At 36.7% G+C, this 5737-nt stretch overlaps 1 pseudogene; it reads left to right on the top strand.

Annotated features, from left to right (window-relative positions):
- Positions 1 to 3586: 3586 nt before the first annotated feature.
- Positions 3587 to 4548, top strand: LOC103210922 (annotated as a pseudogene).
- The last annotated feature ends 1189 nt before the right edge of the window (positions 4549 to 5737 follow it).

Raw genomic sequence — 5737 nt, 5'->3', positions numbered from 1 at the left:
ATTGCCCAACCTTCCTTCTGAGGAGTGGCTGGTGGGTTTGAACTGCCAGCCTTCTGGTTAGCAGTCAAATGCCTTAGGCACTACACCACCAGAGCATTTAAAAAAATAAACAAGCAGTTTAAAATGAAATATGAAAACAAATCAACGCAATTTGAAAACTAACAACTAGTAACTTAAGAAAGAGTGATAGAGACAAAGATGTGAGGGAGATGAAGTCAGTTCTAGTTGTGACTGCAGTACTGATTAGTGGGGTCATCACTGACATATCAGTTGAACTCTGCGTTTCTGATTTTATAACTGAAAAATGAGAACAATAATAATATCTCACAAAATTTTCTTAGAGTTTAAGTGGCAGTAAATACACACAGATATTTTGTAAAGTAATAAAGGCTAAACTAACTCATACTTCTTAGATATGATCTTATCAATAATGATAAGATTTAAGACTATTATTAATATTGGCAAGGATTTTAATACACAATTAATTTTACTCTAAAAATAGATATGAGAAGAAAGTTTTAAAAAAAAATCACAGTGGAGATATCTATTAGCTTCTCTAACCTTCTTAATTGCATTCTTCTTCAATGTCCCAGAGGGGATTTATCAACCGTCCACTCCCCTAATGGGCAGAGAAAAATAAGGCATGATGTCACTTCTCCACGTCTCTTTGCAAATTTAAGCATGACATATTTCACTTGGATGAGGTTCACACCTCATCTGATGGTGGTTCAACCAGACATGTACACAGAACTGCAGGAGCAAAGGGTAACCAATGTCCTCAAATTGTTGTTATTCTCTGTTACATCCTAGGGGATCTTAACAATATTTCCTCAATATCTTCCTATTTCTTATAATCTATTTTTATGAAATCAAGTAAATGTGCTTTATTCCCTTCAATCTCTTTATGAAATATTTACTCCCATATAGAAGGAAATGGATTTTTTTTAAATTTCCAATTATTTATGGACAAACCATATCTATTTTTCCTGTATTTTTGAATGATGTTTTTTTCTGACACTGAAATCATTGAGAGGAAAAGTGACTGATTTTACTTCCAATGGAGCATTATCTAATAGAAAACACTAGAAACAAGTGTCTGTATCATAATTTTGTCTCTGATGAAACTAACAGTGGGTGGTCTAAAACTCAAATTGAAAACTGTTATCTAAGCCTGAGAATACTGAGGCAGAGTAACAGGCTCTGGGCTCTGCACAGGGGCTGAGATGTATCTTCCCTATGGCCACTTGTATAACCATGTGCAGAAAGGAAAAGAAACTGAATTTTTTAACCTGTGAAAAACAGAAAATTAGAATAAATTTCTCAGAGCTTCTAGAGGTCAGTTAGATAGTAAAACACTAGAACTATTTCTGGGATGCAGTGAATTCCAAATAAATGTTCTCTCTTGCCCCACCACCACTATTAATGATTTCCTAAGTTAAAAATACACTAAGCTGCTGACAGTAAACTCAAGTAATTGCAAATGAGAGAGTAAGAAGGATTAACGGACACTTGCCATAAGTGGTGCAGACACAGTGTCCCCTCATTTATTTGGTGTCCAAGATGGGCAATTCAAGTGGCTTGATGCCAGTGACCCCATTTACCAAACTGCAAGAGAGATTCACCAGAGTCCTCTTCCTGTCCTTCTGCTCTACCTCCACCTCTCTGCTTCATTCTTTCAGTAAATAGCTTCCAGCTCCTCATGCGTGCCAGACTCTGCAAGGATCCTCCCTACATTTCAACCACACATGGAGACTAGATCAGCAGGTGTGTTTTGCAGCTTATAGGGCTGTTTTTAACTTTTGCTTAGAACTCAGATTCTATTTACCATTGAGGGTGGTATTTGATAGATTATACTTTATACACCGTCCCAGATTTTGTGTGTATTTACATGAAGTCTGATTGCAGCATTGCCTACTGCATCAGTACACCAGAATTTAGGATGTTTAGTGATTTTATTCTCATAATCAGTCTTTGGAATTATTACAAATGTATAAAAGATATTTGAAACTGTAGTAAACTCTTTCTGAAATATCTTTTTATCACCACTTCTAAATTATTTCCACCAAGAAGATCTGATATCTCCTTCCTGCTGATAAAAGCTTTTAAAATTTAATATTTCAGAAATTGAAGTGTTGAAAAGTTTCAATTTTTTAAGAGAAAATGTGAAAGATGCTATAATTGATTCATTTCAGAAAGATTAAGTGTATTTTGAGTCTATTGCCTTTTCTTATTTATTTTGTAGCTATTTTCAATTCTACTTTAAATCACATTTAAGTCAGATCTTATTTTTCCTGAATACATAGATTTTGACCTCCTTAAATATAATCAAGTTTAATTTATGCTTGACTTGTGTTCAGACTCTAACACAGAGACAGGCAGTAAGAAGCAACATAAAGGAGAAAAGCTGTGAATTGGAATCAAGGACATTTTAGTGTTTTATATTTTCTCTCTCTACACCTCAGTTCCCGTGAAAGATTGATTTTGAAGAACAATAAACTGACACTATTTGAGAAAACAACTAAAGACTTATTTGGTACATGCCAATGACCCTCTAAATGCTAGTTCTTCCTTTCCCTTGAGACTTAGAGCAAATAAAAGGAGACAATGGAGATGAATTTCACCTTGGAGAAGTTGACAGAAATGAGACGAAATTCTTCATAAATCTCCACTTTAACAAAGGTATAAATAAACAACAACAACAAAAATAAGTGAATAAGTGAATAAATTGTCTGGACTACCAAAATAATCAGATCCAAATTTTAAAAAATATGATTATGATACTGACATTGGAGAACTAAAGTGATGTATTTTAACAACAATAGTGAGAACTAATTTTTACAAATATTCTACACAATAATATGCATAGATATTAATGCTCTGAATGAACGGTTATGTGTTTGTTCATCTGTGCCAGGTAATGTAAATACAGTCATTATTATACCAAAATTAGCCCTTATGAAATATTAAAGTCAAATTTCATTTTTATCCTCTCTTAATATATTGTGCACAAATGAATGGAGGGTTTAGTATGTTACCTAAGCTGAATCTAAGGACACAGTCTGGCTGCAGAGTCTGTTTCCCTCACTTTCTGCCTGTCAGTTTCTCTGAAGGGTCAGCCATGCCATGAGGGTTTTAAGATTCCAACTGGGTCCTTAAGCCAGAGATGTTAATTCAATTCCAACTTCCATAACACACACTACAAATAAGGAAGGAAATTTTTCTCTCTGTGTGTCTCTCACACCTTGTCTTTTTCTCAATGAATCACTCTTTGTGTTTTATGGGACAATAATTCTTCAAGTTCCCACTATATATTGGTAGAGGATACTTCATCAGGAAACTTCATCATCATGAACTGTGGAAATTTCATAAGTTACCAATTCTTTCAACCCATCGTTGTGATTTCACTTATTTCTCTGGTATATTTATTGAATTAAAAGTGATTAATAATTCCCAAATCAACCCAGAAGCACTAAAATCCATGGAACTTTCTCCTAATAGCAAGATAAAGTTCAGGTATGTGTGGTGGTAGTAACATGAGAGATCCATGTAACTTCAAAGCATTCCTTAATGCCATAGGTGAAACCTCATGGACAACACCACGTGGCTGGCCAACTACACTGGAGGGTCTGATTTCATCCTGTTGGGTTTCTTCAGTGAATCCAAAGACCCGGTTCTGCTCTGTGTGGTCATTTTTGTGATTTTCCTGATGGCCTTGTTTGGAAATACCATCCTGATCTTCTTGATACACTCTAATGCTCACCTCCACACTCCTATGTACTTTTTCATCAGTCAGTTGTCTTTCATGGACTTGATCTACATCTCTGTCACTGTGCCCAAGACGCTCATGGACCAGGTCACGGGTATTAAAACTATCTCAGTCCCAAATGTGGGATACAGATGTTCCTCTACTTGACATTAGGAGGATCAGAATTTTGCTTTCTAGCTGCCATGGCCTATGACAGGTACATAGCTATCTGCCATCCACTTCATTACCCTGTCCTTATGAACCATAGGATATGTCTTCTCCTAGCATCTGGCTGCTGGTTCTTGGGCTCAGTAGATGGCTTCATGCTCACTCCCATCATCATGACTTTCCCCTTCTGCAGATCCAGAGAGATCCATCACTTTTTCTGTGAAATCCCTGCTATAATGAAGCTCTCCTGCTCTGACACCTCACTCACTGAGACACTCGTGTACCTGTGCTGTGTCCTCATGATCCTTATCCCTGTGACAGTCATCTCAAGCTCCTACTCTTTCATCCTAATCACCATCTACAGGATGAACTCAGCAGAGGGCTGAAAGAAGGCCTTGACCACCTGTTTGTCCCACATGACTATAGTCATCCTCTTTTATGGGGCTGCCATTTACACCTACATGATCCTCAGCTCCTTTCATACTCCAGAGAAGAATATGGTAGTCTCATTCTTTTATACTGTCCTTACTCCTGTGCTAAACCCTTTAATCTATAGTTTCAGGAATAAGGATGTCACAAGGGCTCTGAAGAAAATGTTGAATGTGGGAACTGTCTTTCAAGAAACTATAAAGTAGGAAATTTTTGCAGTAACAGTTTCTTTCCCTTCTCTCTACACATCAGAAATTTAGGATTTTATGCCAATGTTAGTCCTCAGATTCTCATGTCATCATATCTCATCTCATTTTCACACATCCCCTTTTTTAAGTAGCTATTTCCCTGGATTGTCCTGTTATTCTATAGGAGAAGATTTATATTTTTAAGAAATGCATAATGAAACTATTTATAAGTGAAAATCATATGGACTATCAAATAAGAGAGAAAGAAAAAGAGAGAAATGGTGAAACAAAGGGAGAAAAATATTAACAACAGGTAAGTCTAAGTAAGCATTATATGGCTATTTTTTATATTATTCTTATTTGTGCTACTTTCCTATAAATTTGAAATTAATTCCAAATTTAAACAAACAAGCTCATCAAGTCAATTCTGACTCATAGCAACCTATAGAATAGAGCAGAACTTCCCCATAGGGTTTCCAAAGTTGTACATCTTTGTGGAAGAAAACTACCACATATTTCTTCTGCACTAGTAGATTGGAAATGCTGACTTTTTAGTAAACAGCTGAGTGATTAACCACTGTATTTCCCAAACCAAACCCACTGCCACTGAATTGATTCTAACTCATAGGACCCTGTAGGACAGAGTAGAACTGCCTCATAGCATTTCCAGGGTTGGAAATCCTTATGGAACCAGACAGCCAAATATATTTCTGATTGAGTGGCTGGTGGGTTTGAAATGCCAAACTTTAGGTTAGAAGCCAAGCACTTTAACTGCTACATCACCCTATGTACAACAGAACAAACACTGCTCAGTCCTGTGCCATCCTCACAATCTTTCCCTTCTGCAGGGAATGGTCCCTTCTGACAACATCATCAAAGTAGGTGAAACAGTAGGTCTGGCCATTCTTGCTTCTAAAGAGCATTCTGGCTGCACTTCATCCAGGACAGAGTTATTCGTTCTTCTGGAAGTCCATGGAATTTTCAGTATTCTTTGCCAACGACACAATTCAAAGGCATCACCTCTTCTTCAGTCTTCCTTATTTGTTGTCCAGCTTCCACTTGCATATGACACAACTGAAAATACTATGGCTTAAGTCAGGAGCACTTTGGTCTTCAAAGTGACATCTTTATTTCTTAACACTTTTGAGAGGTCTTTTGGGGCAGATTTTCCCAGTATAATATGACATCTGATTTCCTGACTGCTGCT

The sequence above is a fragment of the Orycteropus afer genome, unplaced genomic scaffold (assembly GCF_000298275.1).
Source record: "Orycteropus afer afer isolate SDZICR_OR568_19922 unplaced genomic scaffold, OryAfe1.0 scaffold00672, whole genome shotgun sequence".
Classification (NCBI taxonomy): Eukaryota; Metazoa; Chordata; class Mammalia; order Tubulidentata; family Orycteropodidae; genus Orycteropus; species Orycteropus afer.
The sequence above is the reverse complement of the archived record's forward strand: the minus strand, read 5'-3'. Positions and strand labels throughout refer to the sequence as shown.